This window comes from Lissotriton helveticus, chromosome 6 (genome assembly GCF_964261635.1).
Source record: "Lissotriton helveticus chromosome 6, aLisHel1.1, whole genome shotgun sequence".
NCBI classification, from domain to species: Eukaryota; Metazoa; Chordata; class Amphibia; order Caudata; family Salamandridae; genus Lissotriton; species Lissotriton helveticus.
Genome location: NC_136067.1, coordinates 83,501,014 through 83,521,966, shown reverse-complemented (window position 1 = coordinate 83,521,966; position 20,953 = coordinate 83,501,014).

Sequence of the window (20,953 nt, the reverse complement as noted above, 5' to 3'; positions counted from 1 at the left end):
TGTCTGTCTGTGTCAAAGAGCCTAGGTATGCTACATCAGGATGCTTCACTCAGTGGTGCCTGCCTTGACCGTCTGCATGGCCCTGCCGCAAGCAAGGGCCAAAAATCCGTTCCGCTCAAGAATTTGCAATTTTTCGGTAATTTTGCGAGATTTGCGAAAAACCGAAAAACAGCAAATTTCGCAAACCTAACGGATGTTTGGCCCAAGCATGAGGCAGTGCAATGCAGACGGTCAAGGCAGGCATCACTGAGTGAAGCAACCTGATGTAGCATAACCTAGGTTCTTTGTCAGACAGACAAAGCATATCTAATTGTATGCAGCAAGCCACATAGCCCAAATTTTACATGAACTGCTGTCTGGAGTGGACTCTCTCTGGCATAACAACAACAGTACACTGCCTCGCCCTCGACCACTACATACCACGAATAGACAGACATGTAGTTCTGCTGTAGTAGTGGTTGTAGACTGGTTTACCTGTTTGCCACTCACAAATTGGCCACAGTTCTTCCGTAAACCGACGCTGATGATCCATCCATCCCAGTGAGTGACTGCAAAGAAAAAAGATATATTATTTAATCAATCATCATGGTATATTGGCAAGTGAGTCCACTCCAAGGACATTTTGCATATTGTAAAATGCAACATAGTGGCCCCTGAATTTGAAGTACAATTTGAATTAAACAAGGGGAAAAAAACAGAGTAGTTGACATGAGTTACAATTACTGTGTAAAAGATTAAATAATAACTAAGACAAGACATATGATTCATTTCATGCACAAAAAACAAACAGCAATTGGTTTAATCAGAGCCAGACAGCCATTGCTGTCCACTGCATGCCATCTTCTCAATTATTCATTACGTGTTCTACTTTTTGTCCGCATCTTCTTCGGAAAGTGAGGGCCCACCCGGCAGCCTCTCCTGTCAATTTCAGAAGTAACTCTGTCAGCAATCAGCAAGCATATAGTCAGTCAGTAATTTCAGTCCCACTTGAAGGGACTCGTCTATGAATACAAAGTTTCTTTATTCTTGGTAATCCATCAGCCTTGAGGGAAATGGATAGGTGGAGTCTGGAGGAGGAGGATAGAGGAGCATGATTGAGTTGTAAACTTGTGAACCTCAGGAATGCAGACTGCGGCACCTTCAAATCAATAAGGAAAATAAGATGAAGACAGTGCTGCTGATGGACTTGTTGTGAGAGTTTTGTTGTGGTAAAAGTTGCAAAACAAAGAAAGACACACAGGAATAAAAGTTAATAAGGACGAAAAAAAGGAAGTCATTTTCAGGCCTCGGTGTCAGGGAAGTAGAGCTCGTCCTCAAACTCTAAGAATTGAGACGGGAGTAGGTCAGCCAGCAGAGAAGAACTTCTGTCACCTAAGTCGGTGTCCTCTTCTTCCTGCGTGCATTCACGTATTTTGTAATCTGGTGGTATGAAGTGCTGATTCATCTTGATCAGTGTTAACCTCTCCACATTTTTGAGCAAGAGGCGGGTCCTTTTTGAAGTTAAAATGGCACCAGCAGCACTGAAAACACGTTCAGAAGACACGCTTGCGAGTGGGCAAGACAAATAATTTAGAGCCAGGTTGGTGATCAGTGGCCATAGAGGCCTTTTCCTATACCAATACAGCACTGGGTTCTGATTAACAAAGACCTCTGTTGGGTCATCCAGATAGGACTGCACCATCGACTCAAGGTTCTCCACGGTTTCTCCACTTTGCGTACCATCTGTGGCCTTTGCAGCACTGGAACGAGCAAACCCTTAATGAGTTAGCCAATCCGCTTCCGACAATATTATGGTTGGGCCTGGTGCAGGTGAGGATGATGATACGGTTGCTGCTGGTGTCGTTAACGGCTGTGTGGGAAAGTGACTCCCTTCGGCCACAGATTCAGAAGTGGAACTTAACGATTCAGTTGTACTTCTGCCGGCTCCTTGAATTTTCTGCCGTTCTTTTTCGAACCAAGTGGCTGACACAGCTAGCCAATGTTTGTACTTTGAAACATCTGCATGGCCGCTGCCTTTTTGTACCGTGGATCCAGAATAGTGGCACAAATGTAATGTTGTTCTGTATGTATGGTTTTAAGCCTTTCATTGGCAACTAGGCGGCTTCATAACCTCTCCGCCAACTGATATGCGTCTTGCTTTTCAGCATCATCTCGGTACATTGAAGACACCGCCTTCAGTTGGTGCTCTAGCATGACCAACAATGGGATAGCTTTGCCCAAAGAACAGTCCTCCCTGCTGACTTCACGTGTCAAGACCTCAAAAGGATGAAGCATGTCTGTCAGGCTTGCAACTAGCTTCCATTCCTCCAACTCAAGCCTCATGTCTTTCATAGTAGAACCCAGTTTATAGACATAATCATTTATTACCCCCACTGCTAAGACAGACGCTCAAGCATGTAAAAGGTTGAATTCCAACGTGTTGCCACCTCCTGGATAAGTCCTTTGACTGGCAGTCTACGTTCATGTTGAATGCTCCTCAGCTCCTTCCGGGCCTTAAAAGATTGGCTGAAATGTGTGCAGATTCTTCGGCAGGTGGTCAGTAACTTGCTGACTGTGTTTTCTTTTTTTCAAGAAATCTTGCACCACGATGTTAATACTGTGCGCCAAACACGGGACTCTGAAATAGCCACCTTGCTGCATGGCCTTAACTATATTACTGCCATTATCCGTGGGAACATAACCAACTATGCGATTTCTTGGATGCAGCCATTCAGAGACCTTCCTATCAAACTCGTCCAAAAGGTTAGGTGCAGTATGAGTTTTCTCCATGGCAAACATGGCTAATGTTGCACGTTTCCAAGTAGCTTGAAAAACTGTGTCCGGGTCAACACCTGGATTTGTCTTGTCTCTAACCCCTGCAAAAGAGACCCAGTGTGCAGTGATGCACATGTAATCAAGGGCTTGGCAACTGGTCCACATGTCTGTTGTCAAGTGGATAGTCTGAACAGCACTCGTCTGCAAAGCTGCCCCAATCACCTCCAGCACATATTGATGTAGTGCTGGAACCGCAACTCTGGCAAAATAGGACTGGCTAGGAACCTTCCATTTAGGGCAGACTGTTGCCACAAATTCTAGAAAACCTACCCCTTCCACGAAAGAAAAAGGGAGAAGGTCCAGCGCTAGCATTTTAGCCAGTTTTGCGTTATACAGACGTACCGTTGGGTGGTTGCGTTCAAATGGCGCATCCGACCAAAACATGCTTCTAATGGTGGGCAGGACCATTTTACGTGATGATGATGATGCAGACTTCTTCAAACCAGTTAGGCTCATTGATGTAGTTTTTCGCATTGGTGTCTCTCCCAGACTCTGAGTGTGCATCATACTTGTTGAAGGGGTAGTGGGTGTGGGCGCTACCACTGCAGTGCTGCTGCCAGGGGTACTGGGTGTACCAGAAAAAATGTTGGTCGGTTCTTGACTTCCCCCCTGCACAATCAGCCCCTCATCAGCATCAGATGCAATGTGAATGGATACATTTGGATCAGTTCTACTTTGGGCTTCCCGGATGTTCCTTAGTTGCGCAACCCACTGGATAGTGTGGTGTTTTTTGAGATGACCTCTCTGGCCTCCGGTACCATAGTTGGTACCAAGCTTACCCCGTCTAACTAATACTTTACAAATCGAACAAACGACCATGTTTTCCGCCTTTTCGCTAACAGTAAAGAAGTCCCAAACTGGGCACTAGAGATGTCTGCTGGTGGTGGAGGTGCTACTTTGACTTTCAATGCCAAATGAAGTGGAGGATGGGCGTGGCTGAATTTGTTTCTGTTGTTCACTTACAGCACCACTACTTGAGGTAATGGAGGTCGAGCTGAAAATATGGAAGCTGTAGGTCGTGTTGGTGTTGTAGTTAACTGCTTTAGTGGTGGTACCAGTGCCACGCCACCCACATCCCGCTCAGCAGCCATTCGAGATAGGGTGAAAATGTCTGTCTGCTGCATGCCCGCTGGGGCTGGAGTGACGACTGTGATGACTGGGTCGTCGTCAGACTGTTCATCAGCAGCAGAAGACACCACTTCTTGTTCGTCGTCATCACCCATAAGTCGAAGCCTTGCGGGAACCTTCCTTTTAGGCTTAGCTACCTTTGTCGGCTCATGGCATGCCTCACTCTCAGACTGCATTTGTGGGTTCCAATCAGGATCAAGGTCATCAGAATGAAGGGGGCTTGAAGAAGAACTTGTAGTAGTAGTAGCAGCCCTCCTTGACCTTTTTCTTGCTGGGGATCTGGAAGACAATGGATCATCATCAGGAGGAGTGGCTTCCTCGGATGATACCTCCGCTTGAATATCAATTTCCTGATGTGCCCCTACTTCTGGAGGAACAAGCGTTGTAGGTAGTTGTGCCGCTCCATGAACCTCTAGTTGCACCTCTCCATGCGCCTCTCCATGCGCCTCTCCTTGTGCCTCTCCTTGCACCTCTCCTTGCACCTCTCCTTGCGCCTCTTCTTGCGTCTCTCCTTGCCCATGTACTTGCGCTTGTACTAGTTGCACCTGTGGTTGTCAATGCGGCTGTGGTTGTTGAACACTCGTCAGCTGAGTTACACCCGGCGTTGATTGGATGGTACTTTCTTGTGATGAGCCAACATCATTGGTCGATGGTGATTGAGAAAGTAAAGTGGCTGCCTCAGCAGCACTCATGGTCTTGGACCTAACTTGTCGTGGTGGCACTGAGCCCGATGAAGCGGAGGTGCTGCTTCCAGCTTGGTCCCCGGGGAACACCGCTGCTGCTGCAGGCGTACTTTTTTTCCCCCAAAAAAAGGTGTCCATTGGCACACCAGTCTCCTTGGTAGGTGGTGCCACTTGCTTCTTCTGCTCCTTCTTACTGACAGTGGCACTGGCAACTTTTTTCGCTGAGACGCTACGGCCACCTTTCTTTGGGCCCATCTTCTTCAGATGTCAGAACAGCAGGCCGCAGTTGCACGAGTTGCAGAGTGGTCTTGTCTGTGGCCACATGTGACGTCACGTGACGTTGTGCTGCACACGCCGCTGCAGGACTTCTTCCTGGCACTGGTGTTTCTCTTGTGCACCTAAAAGCAATGGAAGCCAGAGGAACATCAGTTAAAGACCCCAAAAAGTTGAAAAACACACAAAAATCACCACAATCCAATGCCATCCATGCCCTCAATGATGTTTAAATTCAAGACACCCCACATAAAGACTTGGTCCATGCACCACTCACTACCCCTGGGCCTAATGGAAGAAAGCAAGGCAAACTGGGTGCAGGCCTGAGCACACTGTCTGGCTTCAAAATGGGCCCTTGACTCCCAGCCACAAGGCCAGGCCCTGCCTGGACCAGGCCTCAAAATGGCCCCCACCCACATGGCCAGGCCCCAACAACACCCCAAAAAGTCAACAAAAACACAAAAATCACCACAATCCAATGACATCCATGCCCTCAATGATGTTTAAATTCAAGACACCCCACAGAAAGACTTGGTCCATGCACCACTCACTACCCCTAGGCCTAATGGAAGAAAGCAAGGCAAACTGGGTGCAGGCCTGAGCACACTGCCTGGCTTCAAAATGGGCCCTTGACCCCCAGCCACATGGCTAGGCCCTGCCTGGACCAGGCCTCAAAATGGCCCCCACCCACATGGCCAGGCCCCAACAACACCCCAAAAAGTCGAAAAACACACAAAAATCACCCTAATCCAATGCCATCCATGCCCTCAATGATGTTTAAAGTCAAGACACCCCACAGAAAGACTTGGTCCATGCACCACTCGCTACCCCTGGGCCTAATGGAAGAAAGCAATGCAAACTGGTTGCAGGCCTGAGCACACTGCCTGGCTTTAAAATGGGCCCTTGACCCCCAGCCACATGGCCAGGCTCTGCCTGGACCAGGCCTCAAAATGGCCCCCACCCACATGGCCAGGCCCTAACAACACCCCATAAAGTCGGAAAACACACAAAAATCACCACAATCCAATGCCATCAATGCCCTCAATGATGTTTAAATTCAAGACACCCCACAGAAAGACTTGGTCCATGCACCACTCACTACCCCTGGGCCAACTGGCTAGTGAGGCTTTACAGGCACCCCAAAATTAAAAAACAAATCAACATATAACAGTAAGCTAAAATCCCATGACATAAATGAGAATTAAGTTAAAAAATCACAGAAACACTTGTATCATGCACCCATTACTAACCCTGGGCCTACTGGATACTGTGGCTACCCACAATATATATGTTTTTAAAGTTGTGAAACAAGTTTTAAAACTGTAGTTGCAGCAACTGCAATGCCCGAAACAAACAACACCAACTTACTTGTAAAATCTCAAGTCCAAAAGTGATCCAAAATCCAAAGTCCAAAAAGTCCTCAAATACAAATACCGTATTTTCCGGCGTATAAGACGACCCGGCGTATAAGACGACCCCCTACTTTTCTTGATAAAATGTAGGTTTCGTGTTATACTCGCCGTATAAGACTACCCCCACTTCCAACGCAGTGCACAGTGCCACCATCGCCATTATCCACATTAGTATTGTTACGTACTCATATGCATGGTGGTTTGCCATTATCCACATTAGGGTAGTTTTGTTACTCATATGCATGGTGGTTTGCGGTGGAAATTACTTCTGTTCATTAGCATAGCCTGTGGTGGAGCCAGATGATTTCCCCTGTGTCTCAAGAACAATAAATAGGGTGGATATGCTGCTGGATGCATTAAGGAAAATTTGATGTTTTTGGCAGATTACCGGTACCATAACTGTAATTTATTTCCCTTTTTCAGATCCGCTTTCAGTGGGTTTGCTTTTGATACTTCCACAGTGCCACCATCGCCTACGTAACGTTAGCTCTTGTGTTTGAGTGCCCTCCTATACCGTACCTCTACTTGCACACATGGAGCTTTTTCCTCCTGTAATGCCCATTTCCTATTGAGAAGCGGTCTGACACCTTCGGGTGAAGTCCGCGCTATGTAAAAACACATGAAAACATACCTTCAAATTTTGTACCCGGCGCATAAGACGACCCCCGACGTCCCAGAACATTTTAAGGGGTTAAAAAGTCGTCTTATACGCCGGAAAATACGGTATCCAGCAGCAGCCACAAAAAGTAATCCTTCCAGCTCCAGATCCAAATCAAAAGGGACCAGGACATGGACAAAGCACTTGGAGGAGGAACAAGAAGTTGGAGACTATGGGGCACTTCCTTCCTCCCACCCCCCCCCCCCCCCAAAATGGACTCCTTGCACCAAAAAGTGCAGCCAAATGTCAATATGAGGAGTTATTCTGATCAAAATCATCATTTTCAGAAGGTTTATGCTGCCTGCGGTGGATTTCTTGGACAGAATTGCAATTTTTGTAATTTCGGGAAAGCGAGCTGTTCAAATCTCCTGCCGGAAGTCAACTGGGCGCCGCATCTACGTGCAAGATGGCGGACCGCGATGATGTAATTGCGGTCGAAAAACTCTTCCGCGATCACACAGCAAGATCCAAAATGGCGCAGCACACGCAAACAGGGAGAAAAACAACTCTGCGGACTCAGAATCACGGTAAGTCAACGGCGCGCGCGCGATATTGTATTTTTCAAGCGCGACCAAGCAAAAAAATCCGCAACTTGCGAATTTGCGGATTTTGGGGCAAATTCCCGCGATTCGAGGACCGCGAATTTGCCAAAAATCCGCAAATTCCGCAAACGAAACGGATTTTACGCCCACGCTTAAAAAAGGTAAAGACTGTAAAAATAAATTGAATGAAGAATGAAATGATACAGTTGTAAGTGTGAAAAGTTGGATGGATTGATTCATGGACATATTCATGGGTGAGTTGGTGAAAGGATGGATGTATATATGAAAGGATAAAAGGATGGCTGAAAGGAAGAAAACATGGATGGTTGGATGGAAAGATTAACGAATGGCCAATTGGATGATGATCAGATGGAAATTAATAAATGGAAGGGTTAAAATCTATTTGAAAATGAAGTCTGTAGGGAGCAGACATATTGCGTTCCTTGCGTTTCGGATTTAGGTTTCTTCATTCATCTGTACATTTAATTGTATGTTAACTAAGCCAACATGTTTTGCAATGTAGTCGCTACTGAGCCCAGGACTTTTTCGAGGTTGAAAATGTGTTTCAGATACAGAAATTACCACTGGGAAAGGAAGCAAGAGGTGGAAAAAATGAGGAGGATTGAATGTGCACTGTGAAGCATGGCATCCATACAGTACTCAAAAAATTGGTGATGAAAACAGACGTGCAAGGGAAACAGACGTCTATTATTTAGTGAATTGCCGTAAATCATATACCCGTCAGCATAATAAGAATTCTAATTGCATGTAAATATAGGTGTTGTAGTCATAATTATTTAATGATGGTCTATTCATGCCTCTCTATCTTTTTATGGTTGTTGAAGCAAGTAATTCCACTTAGCTGGAGTGCCTTTCAATAACCTACTCTCCAGATGTCAAGAGCATAGACTGGTGTCGAAACCCTGTACTCTACTGATGCAAATGCAAACAAGACAATGCGTCAGCAGTACAGGTCTATACACCTGATATAAGCGATTTAATGGAAAACAAAAACTGGCAAACAACAGTGGAGGAAACCGAATCATGAAAAAACAATTTTAAGAAAAGACAATTTCTAAGGAAATACAATTAAATCGAAAATTAAAGGAACTTTACAAAGAAAATATACTCCAAATTACACTTATCATGGGTGGAATCTGGGGATATTGATGGGTCCTTGGATTTAGAGACACATGCTTTTAGTGTCCAGGGTCAGGGGAAATTTAGGGCTGGTAACTTTTAATGGGGACCAGGAATGGGTAGAGTTTAGTGGTAGTGAGAGATTTTTAAGGTTCATGGATGAGTGGAGTTAAGGGGTGGTAAGGGGTTTTTAGGGTTCAGGGATGGGTGGAGTGAAGAGGTGTTAAAAGATTCCCAGATGGGTGGAATTTTGGACTGGAGGGTTTTTTTGAGGTTTAGTGATGGGTAGAGTTTAAGTGTGGTGAGAGGTTTTTAGGGTTAAAAAATGGGTTTAATTTAGATGCGGTGAGGGGCTTTAGAGGTCAGAGAAGGGTGGAGTGTATGGGCAGAAAGTTATTTAGGATTCAGGATTGGATGCAGGTGAGAGTGGTCGGGGTGTTAAGGGTGCAAGGATGGGTAGTGTATGGATGTCGAAAGGCATTTTTACCATTCAGGGAGTGTAGGGTTTAGGGGTGGTAAAGGGGTTTTAGGGGTCAGGATAGGCGGTATTTAAGGGTGGTGAGGGTTTTTTTAGGAATCAGGAACAGGTGGGGTTTAGAGGTGATGAGAAGTTTTAAGGGTATCTTGATGGGTTTATAGGGTTTGGAAATGGTTGGAGTTTGGGATAGTTTGGTGTTCAGAGATGGGCATATTTTATGGATCAGGGATGGGCGTAGTTTAGGTGCAGTGAGGGGTTTTAGGGTTCACAAATGGGGGATTTTTAGGGTTCTGGGATGGGTGGATTATAGGGGTAGTAAGGGGGTTGAAGGGATCTCGGATGAGAGGTATTTGGGGTGGTGAGAGGTTTTTAGGGTTCAGCAAGGAGTGGAGTTCAGAGGTAAGTATGGGCTTTACGGGTTATGGGATGGTCGGATTTAGGTGTAGAAAGGGGATTTTAGGTTCAGAAATTGATGGAGTTTAGGGGTAGTGAGAGGTTTTAGGGTTCAGGGATGCATGTAGTTTAGGGAACAGGGATTGGTGGAGTTTAGGTATAGGAGAGAGGTTTTAGGGTTCAGACATGGGTGGAGTTCAGGGGTAGAAACAGTTTTAGGGGCCAGTGTAGTTCATCTGTAGCGCGTGGTTACGGGGGAAGGGATAGATTGTGTTTAGTGGTTGTGAAAAGGCCAGGGATGGATGGTGCTTAGAGGTGTTTCGGGATCAGTGACTCAAAAGCATTCAAAGTAATTGAGAGTGTGAAAAATATACATGTGAAATGTCCCTGAAGAAAAGCACTGAAATAAAGACCTCCAACCAAAATGTTTTCTGAAATTAAAACCTGAAACCATTGCATTCACAACTTAAAACATAAGCTGCTAAAGCCAACTGCAAAACAAAGATATTCTAAGGACTGATTTCTATGACTGGTAACTTCTATTAATTCTGCACATTTCTATTAAATATTTTGAGTTCAATGGTTTCTCAGTAGCAATAGCCAACGAAACCACATACAATCCTATAAATCTGGCATGTGTTCTGTTCTGAACTCAGCAGTGCCTTATTTTCAATAGTTTCACTAAACAACGACAATCTTCATTTTGGCAGTACTGTACTCCACAGTTTGATGGGCAACACATCTTTTAAGAATGCTATACTGCGCCCCCTCATGGCAAGATACTCGCTTCTTGTCTACACAAAAGCTTCCTCCCTAAATAATCAAGCTGCCCCTGCTGTGATTTAAAAAAAACATGGATGTCCCATTATAACTGCTATGCACCTATCCAAAAATGTTCCGCCACGTGGCCAAGTTGTTACATCTTCTCATCGTTGCTCTAATTCTATAGCAGTTCTTTAATCAAGAATAAAAATGTTGTGCTTTATCCATTCCCACCTTGACACTGGTTGCTAAAAAAAACATCACAAAACGTCTCTCCCCCCCAAAAATCTAAATCCTCTACCCTCAGTGCATGTGAAATAAATTCCCATGTCCCATAAGCTTTGTTCCAAATAGTGTTGCGTGGACCCTCCTTTGTACACATGAAAAACGGTCAGCCCTGTAGAGAGGTCTTTTTCTATTCTGTTTGTCACTGTCATCCTCTGGTGAAGCTTTGACAGCCCTCACGTTGACTGCCAAGGTCGAAGCCATCTAGCTGTAGTAAACCCCCTAGATGCTACTTTGCATGCAGAATTGAGGTAACCCAATAACTAATGTTCTGAAGATTACCCACTCTCTTGTGTCCCTTATTCCCAATGTTCTTAGTTTGTTCCAGTCTAATACTAATTTTCCGAAGTCTCCTGCCATCCATGCTGGGCCCAATAATGGATATTTACTGAGGCTTTGCAGCACCTGCTCAGACCCCAACTTCTTGTGTACCACCCATTCCAGAAATGGACTAAAAGAATTCAAATGTTGAGCATGCCTTGGATCACCCTATGGTCTTACCTCATCTATGTACTTTGGTCTCTGAAGTCCTTTACAAACCACACTCATGGCCACGACAGATGGTGAACCACCTGAGACTCATCCATTTTAGAAGGATACCATGCCAGGCGTCAATCATGTCTGTCAAAGGCATCTGGTTAAAGAGACCTGTCGACCTCTGAACCAAAAGGGGCAACCCAGTAACCCAGGGACCTGGGCTGGATAAAAAGGTGGTCCATATGGGGGAAGTGTAGCCCTTGACTTCCACGGCAAAGTATCAAGAAGGGGTTACAAAGACCTCTAGCACAAATCACTATTTTTTACATATTTTTCTTTTTATTTCATTTTAGCAACGTTTGTTTTGATTGCTGACAGTGAGAAGTAAAACATATATTTGCTCTATCGAACACATGCTGTTCCAAAAAAGGGGTGACGGCGCAGTGAAATTGACTATAAGTGCAGAAAGTGCATATGTGCTATATACAGAACTAAGGGGCAGATATATCATCCCCATCATTTGCGATTCCCAAATAGCGATATTTAAGAAATCGCTATTTGGGAATTGCAAATTGGGATGTATGTAGAAATTTGCTATTTTTTAGCGATTTCTCAAAATTCCTTAATTGCGATTAGCAAATTGCTAATCGCAATTAAGGAATAATTTCCCATTCATTTCTATGGGCCAGGAGGCCCATAGGAAGGAATGTGAAGTTATTCTCAATTTGCGATTCGCAATTTGCTAATCGCAAATTGAGAATAATTTCAAGGGTGCAGGGGTGTCCAAAGGACACCCTGCTGCACCCCTGAAATTTACATGTGTGCGCATATGGCGCACATACATGCCCTAAGGGTATGTATGAGCGCCACATGGCACCTTAACAAATGCCAAAAAGTGCATTTGTAAAAGAAATCGCAAATTACCACCAACTATGAGTTGGTGGTAATTTGCGATTTCTTAAAGTGGATTCGCAAAAAAAATGCTTGATGCATAGCATTTAAGGAATCGCAAAATTGCAATTCCTTAAATGCTTGAGCAAAATAAGGAATCGCAATTTTTGCGATTCCTTATTTTGCGATTTTGCACATACATACCAAAACACAGTTTGCGATTCGCAAATGCCGGAATTCTGCAAATTCCGGCGTTTGCGAATCGCAAACGGCTTCATACATCTGGCCCTAAATATCTATGTGGCTGATAGGGATAATAGAGTGTTAGAGATCAAACCCCGCCAGGCGAGTGTTGATAGCCACCATCGGTTTCTTGTAAAACGTCCACATATGTTATTTTTGTCGATGTTTCAACCCCCTGGACTTAGAATATTTAAAAAGGGGTCATCATCAGGAAGCAGAAATATATAGGAGGCACCTATAAGTAAGATTGATTGCAAAACTCCAGACGGATGAGTCATCGTACCACCGTCCTCGACCGACTTCAATCCCGATCTTTGGTACACAAGCCCCAGTGCTAAAAGGATCATGCAGAGATGCTCCAGCCATGATTCCTAAACTGTCCTTCCCACTCCTGTCTTGATAAAGACCCGCCGTGACCACCGACTGGGGCACCACAGGGTCGAAACGTTGACGCTTTTCTTGGGGTCCAGCACAGTCAGGATTCCAAAAAAGAAACATCGGAAACCTTGGTCTAAAACTAATAGCTGGCCGCTTAAATTCATGTATATATCTGTATATTTGACACTGTACATATGTTTCACCATCTTGAGCACTAAAACACAATTGTCACTAAAATTTACACCTATGCCATATATGTTGACAGTCTACTTATGTATTGTTGCAATATCATTGAATGACTTAATTCTGATAAAGTGATACAGTATAGCAGTGGTTCCCAAACTTTTGACTCCTGAGGACCCCCACTGAGTCACTACTGGAAGCCGGGGACCCCCAAGCAATTTGTACAATTTCAATTAAAAAAATTAAAACAGTAATTCGCAAAAAATACACAAACAAGTACACACCAAACAAATACTTGCATTACTAAAGCTTTTATTATTTACAGTGTGTGTTAATTTGGTAATGCGAAGATCTGACTGTCGCCACATTGGTTTTGCACTCTCTTCAGTGCTCTTTGGGCAAGATAATCCGCAAGTTCATGCATATAAACTGACTGCCAATGTATTTGTTTTAAAAAAAATGGGTGGCACTCGGGGACACCACCACATCACTCAGGGACACCACCACATCACTCGGGGACACCACCACATCACTCGGGGACACCACCACATCACTCAGGAACACCACCACATCACTCAGGGACACCACCACATCACTCGGGGACACCACCACATCACTCGGGGACACCACCACATCACTCAGGAACACCACCACATCACTCAGGAGCACCACCACATCACTCAGGGGCACCACCACATCACTCAGGGGCACCACCACATCACTCGGGAACACCACCACATCACTCGGGGACACCACCACATCACTCGGGGACACCACCACATCACTCAGGGATACCACCACATCACTTGGGTACACCACCACATCGCTAGGGGACACCACCACATCACTGGGGGACACCACCACATCACTCTGGGACACCACCACATCACTGGGGGACACCACCACATCACTCTGGGGGAAACCACCACATCACTCTGGGGGACACTGCCACATCACTCAGCCCAACCACATCATCACTCAGCACCACAACAGTACTGTCCTTTCTTGCTACCAACAAGCATTGCCATAGCCAATAGGACTCGCATTAGGAAAGTGTAAGCTATTGGCTTTGCGAGTAACAATGCTATTAATTTATATATTTTCAAAGCCAACACATATTAAAAAAATTTGTCATTTACAATACCAATAGCTCACAATTTCCTAATGCGAGACCTATTGCATTGTAAATGCTTGTTTAAATGATTCTTATGCTGCGTGTGTCAGACTGGCCTGTAGGGAAACCCGCAGATAGAGAGACAGAACTGTGCTCATAGTTGTTGAATGTCACTCCTAATTACAGACTGGATGCTTCTCACCGCGCTCGTGTATTTTCTTCATGATAAACCCACGTGTAAATGTGCAATATTGATCATTAACTCATTTTCTGTGGGTACGTTTAGTGTCGCTCCTGGGTACTGCACCGGGGACACTTGGGCGATGTCACGCTTTCCGACGTGTGGTGTGAGCATCTTGTTCCACAGGCTTGCTCTCAGTCCTATTACTGACTGTTGCACTTTTTAAAGAGAGAGAAGGTATGTAAAGCGCTCTGATACCTACGGGTAAAGCTAGCGATATATAACACTTTTAAAATTAAAATAAAATTAGGGCACAGGGAAGTCCCCACCACAACGTTTACGAAAGTGCTATTGTTAACCTCTGACTCTGACTCTCAGCTGGATCAAACTGAGGAATGTGAAGTTGGTTGTCTGTGGAAACTGCTACAGCGCATCAATCCTGAAGCCATGAAATCCTAGGCCTTCGTTACATTAATTTATAGTCAAGTGTGCAGCAGATGAAAAGACAAGAAGTAAAGGGGAAGGGTCATCAGTAAAGAAGATTGTACCTGGAAATATACAGTCACTACTGGGTATAGTTTAAGAAGCTTTTGCAGTCATCGAAAGGAAAGGAAAAGATTAAAATGCATGAATCATTTTAACTTCAAGGCAGTTGTGACAAGCGCACTTATTTACAAATATAATTACTCATCTGGTATGCTGTAGTCCTGAGTGGATGCCTCACAGATTTTGGACTGCTTTCAAATATACCCACACAAACACCCACACACAAACACGCACACACAAATTAAAAACGTACATGCAGTTCCAGCCTCCAATGCTCTTCTATCTCGCCACGCAGCTGCTTTCAGGGCAAATGGGGACAGATAGCAAAATGCCCTGGGCCTGGCCACAAACAGAACAGGAAACGCACGCACTCCTGTGCGAGCTCGACGTCGGGTGATGGGGAGAAATAAATAACACAATATAAGGGCAATCACCCTTCAGCTTGCACCTATAGCTGAAGGTGATTGGCCAGATTTCACTGCTGTCTTGCCGCCCAGGCCCCAGGCGCCAGGCGCCAGCAACATTCACACCTCTCTACTGTACTGTGTGCCTGGGGGCCAGATTGTATTGCAGTCTTGCTGCCCGGCGCCAAGTAGATTCACACCTCATAAGCCTTTTGGTTTTTTACTGACGTTAGGCACTCAAGTCCTGCGGACCCCCTGGGAATGTGTCACGGACCCCTGGGGGTCCGCGGACCACACTTTGGGAAACGCTGCAGTACAGCCAAACTGACTTGATTTATTCTGTTAAACTATTATTTTACCTTGAAAATCATGTGCATCTGAGACAATCCTTCCCACAGTGCATTTTCAAGCAGTCCAAAAGCAATTTTGTTTTACCCAACAGAACCAATTTCTTGTTTAACCATATACTACCCAGGTTCAGAGGGACACAGGGTCACCCCTTTTTCTTTAATCACCTATAAGTAAGCAAACAAATTACATTTGACAATCGTTTTGGGTGAGCATTCATCATAAAATTGTAGTGACTGACAAATTATGTGTCTGATACATATCAACTGATTGGGGCAATTAGTCCGCCAATCAAGAGAATCTTTACACATAAGTCTTCAAATAGTTTTCAAAATAAGTTTTCATATAGTTACAACATACGACAGCCACTACACAAATACACCCTTGCAAGTCCTCCAACTTAATGTCCTTGGAAATGAAAATGAGTTGTTGTTAGCCGATGAAAAGCCTAGTAGAGGACCTTTGCATCCACCATTAACCCGGGTTGAATTACAATTAGGGGTCACCACCAACAGCACGCAATTTACCCCCACTAACGTACAAGCTATTTTTAGCAGGCTTAGTCTGGTCTCATGGAATGTGGCAGGGGTGAGGTGCAAAATGTCCCTTATCCATTGGATCCAATTTATTGAAATGTTGGATATTTGTATCCTCCATGAAACCTGGACTACCTCCCCTGTATACATTCCAGGCAACCTCACGTTCCATCGTCGATATGACTGTGGGTCACACCACAGACAGCGACCACAACCCTCTGAACTGCACATGGTATCCTCTTGGGGTATCCCCAGAGTTTCCCTAACATCACCCTTACTTCTAGGGAGGGACACCCAACAAATGACAATAGGCGTCTAAAATAGTACCAGGTAACTATGGATGTAGATCAACTCAAAATAATCAAGTATAATCTTTTGGCAAGTACTGTAGAACTACATAGACTGGCTCAGCACAAGGGAGGGCTGGATCCCAGCTTGCCATGACTATTTATTTGAACAAGTGGCTACTTGTTTTAGTGAATCAAGGCGCCCCCAGGCAACTGGAAAGAAGACTAGTTTGTAGTTTGCCTGGTACAACAAAGAGCGTAGGAGCCTTCGACAACAACTAGCACATGCCATCAGCATCAACAATGTGAAGCAAAAACGGAAAGTGAGGCGATATTACAAGCTAGCCCAGGCTAGAGCAAAAAAATGAATGGGACAAGAATAGATGGGAGCAAATCAGAGAAGCCAGTGCCAAAAAAGATTCCCAGCAATTCTGGATTCTAGTAACTAGGGGGGATGCTAATAGACCCTGCCATCGATAATAATATCTCAACAGCAGCTTGGTTTGATCACTTCTCGTTACTCTATTCTGGGGCCTGTGTCCCAGATACAGAAGACCACACTCTTGGTAGAGTTCCTCTTACTGCCATTGATTTATTCTCTAGAGATGAAATCATGTCTAGCGTCAACTCCATCGTATGGGCCAAAGCCTCTGGCCCGGATGGCATCCCGGGTGATGTCTATGGTAATAATCCTGATAATTGGACACCCTACATCTTGACCCTAGCTAATGGGATTGCAGCAGGGGCTCAAATACCATCTTCATAGACGGAAGCTGAGGTAATCTTAGTATACAAGAAGGGTGATAGATCTGTACCCTCCAACTACAGGCCTATTAGTCTCATGTGTACAAAAGGTGTTCGCTCGCACACTCCTCTTGAAGATACAGTCCTGGATTACCAACCACAATATCCTGTCCCCACACCAAGCTGGGTTCAGGCAAAAAACAAGCACCATCAACCAGATAGTCCGATTTCTTTTATTGTCATGGAAGACGGTGGTTATGGGACAGGGTAGCCTTTATGTAGCTTTTATTTACCTAAGGTCCGCTTTTGATCTAGTTCCAAGAAATAAGATCTGGACTGTTCTCAAAGAGATGGGCCTCCCTCCTATGGTCTTATTATCTACCTCCATGAGGCTAACTATGCAGTGGTTCATTGGGGCAATCAAGGACAGCACACTGATCAGATTAAAGTCAACAGGGGGTCCGACAGGGCTGTGTACTGGCACCTACACTCTTCCGGTTATTCATTAATGGAGTAGTCCAGTACCTTTCTGAGATCCCCGCAGATGCCCCTACCCTAGGAGGCTACACAGTGGTAACACTGTTGTTCACTGCTGACACGTTGTTAGTCTCTAAAACCCCTAGAGGGCTACAATTGCTTTTAGACCGCTTAAAGGCATTTTGTGATTCCCGAGGCATAGAGGTTAATGCCTTGAAGACAAAGCTTCTAATGTTGAACCATCATAAAACATACAAAGGGAAGTTAACACTGGGTGGGGCCCGCGGGAGAGGGTTTGTACCTTTGACTGTCTGGGGATCACTCTCTCCGACGACGTCTTTGAAGCCATAAGTATCGAAGCACACTCTCAACCATAGACAGATAACAGGGGCTTTGACCAGGGAGCATAGGACCTTGCATAGTAAGCCAGTAGCAGCTCCTCTCCATGTATATGACTGCAAGGCAGTAGGCTCAGCACTGTATGGTGTGGTACTGTGGGGATTCGACAAGATGGAAGGACTCCTGACTACAGAGAACAAGTTTCAGAGGGCCCTGGTTTCACTCTCGCAGAGCACCCCTCTACACCCACTAAGGCTGGACATGGGACGAGCCACAATTTTTGAGAAGGCCAAGCTATGCCCCCTATTATCTGGATTAGCTTAGAATCAACCCGAGTTGCTTCATTATGCTGCTGCCCTCTCTGAAGTGAAGGTACTTGATCGCTTTAAAAAAATTACCTGGTTTTGTGAGGTGAAATCTCTGCTCACCGCAATCGGTCTAGAGTTGCTGTGGGAACCTATGGATCCAGCACGGCTGCCTAGCAAGGAATTGCTAAAGAAACAATATTGGCTTTGGGTGGCTCAGTCCTCTTTTTCATATCCATCCTGGGGGCACTTAACCATGAAGTTAAACTGTCCTCCTCATACGAACAATATCTTGAGGCTATTGGGATTCCTCAGGATAGGAAGCTGTATATGCAATTTAGATTTGGTTTACTTCCTGTGAATTCCTTTACAGATTCCTGATGTCAGCCATCCATTTTTTCACAATTTTGTCCAGGCTGTCCCCTTGCTTTTGAGTCAATTGTTCACATTTGTTTTGCCTGCCCACTGTATCAGCGGGGGAGAGCCAAATGGCTTGTTCCCATCTGTAAACACTTCGGTATTCGATGCCATCTCGAGGCACTGCGCATTCTAAAATCTGACTCTATCTTACTGGTAGTCTGTATTGTAGCAAAGTTTCTTGGTATTGTGTGGGCAATTGGTCAGTGTTGAAATTGAAACATCTTTATATTTGTCAATGTACAACACTTTATGTACTTTTTACGGTGTCACAATTGTTTATTTAATCTCTGTGTAACTGTGAAATTAGCGATTTTAACTGGTCCAGTCTTTTAGCGCTATTGTCATTACCAAGCCATCATGGCGGGCCATGCCGCATACATTTGTTTGGAGATAGGCTTTTGCTGATACGGTTTTTTAGCGTTCTGTCTCATTTTTGTCTCTTATCCAATTTTTAAGTAATGGAGTAATATTTTTAGCTGATCACCGTATGTATGTACTTAATAACTTGGGCTCCTGGTTTTATGGTATTTATTTTTTTACCATTTCCGTTTGTATTTATCCATATTTATTTTTGTTGCAAGCAAAATAAGATGCTGCAGCTAGTATTTGTTCACATTTATGCGAGAGAGGGGCTATGGGGAGATTGTAACGACTGCACACACTTCGAAAGTTACCAAACAAAACTGAAAACACTGAAAGGCAGAACATTCTATTTCAAACAAAAAGTGTGCACTTATTGTACAGAATTCCAGGGAACATTAAACAAGTAATGTTAAACACCTTGTTCTAAGAGGGAGTGAAGGTGGGATGCAGCCTCTCTTTTGGCAAAGTTTGAAATATTTGTTATTGGGATGGCATGAAATTGTGTTACAAAATCTCTCTTTCAAGTTACCTTCAACCCGTTCTAACCCTTCGTGACGCAAAGAGCAAGCGCAGCGTTATTGAGGAAGATTAGAAAAGGAATGAAGGCATGAAAGCAAATGGGAAATTACTTTGGCAAAGACAACATTAAAAAAGGAAAGAGTCTGCGATCCACATATCTTGCTGGAGAAGGCTAATTAAACAGAAACAGCTGGCATTCCACATGCAAACAGCAAAAAAACAAGCATTGGCATAGGCAACAGGTCTCGCCTTTGGGACCTTGTACGTGTTTAGCCATGCAACAGCTGATGTTGAAAAAAATGGCTGCATTTAAAAAAAGGAAATGTTTGCTTCATCAATAGCTTAGACACTGTCAGACCAGAGACAAAGAAACACACAAAAAAAAACAAGGCAGCAACCATTCTCCGTTTATGCACCCAGCATCTGGAATGACATCTCTACTCATCTGGACGACCCAAACGCTGCTAAAATTGATTAAAAAGCTGAAGTCACTCCTCCTCACAGAACACTTCATCACAGCAAAGTAACAGTCTACCTTCAGTCTCAGAACTCAGGTTCCCTCCAATCACGTATCGACTGCTTCTTTGCATTTGACCCTGTACAGTGCTCGGATGCCTTTAGGCTAGTTTAGCAGTATACAGATCCCATATACATACATACTAGGACAACACGCAAATGTTAAGACCACTTACACGCTCATTTTAAAATGTACTCACTTTCATGCATTTTAACGAGCGTGCCACAAAATGTGTAAATTATTGATGAATATCTGCGCTGCTACAAGAGTAATTACTTCTCAAGCATGAGGTCTATGCCAGGAGAATGGGGCGCGTATTCAGCACATATTCCAATTACATAACTGGTGCACATGTTGCAACAGCGAACAAAAGGGGAGCGTGTAACCATATCCAAGGGTGTTCTGGACAGCTACCGGCCCCGTTTGTTATCGACAGTCCTGCAGGTGAATTCACAAGGCTGAAACTGAAAAGTTGCATTGTCCAAGGTAGACTGCACTTGATAGAGTTTTCCACAATCGAACATGTCATTTAGTTCGCTTCTTTGCGCTGGGCTTTTCATGACCTATAAATGGGTTTGTTTTCCATGTCTGCGGACTGCGGATTTAAAACGATAATGTTGTTGTGGCGGAGGGTAAAGTAATGATTTTAACAGGTTTCCCACTCTTACTTAACACAGTGGGATGTGTCTAGAACATGTTCTGTGCAGTGTTTTTCACTCTTAATTTACTTCCATTTTAAACTAATCTAAAATACATCAACCTTAAAACCGAAGCTGCTTCCAAGCTCGTCATCTGGTATTCCGTGTCCTAGATAATACATCTTCGGCGACGGTTGGTGGAAAAGTATGGTTTCCAAACAGAACATATGTCAGCAGCAGAAGCCAGGTGGCACTGAACACTGCCATCTGTTACTCGCATGGTGCACGAATTTAAAAATATTCATAGTAAAACAATGCACTCACTGTGTGGCAGACTATGCCAATATGGCGTTAAGAGTTAGACACACTTTCAGAATAAAAATAAAAAAAACGTAGAACAGGTTTTAAAAGTAAATCTCTGCTTATCAGCCTCCACTCCATGGAACACACGGCCAATATTTAAACAGGAAGTGCA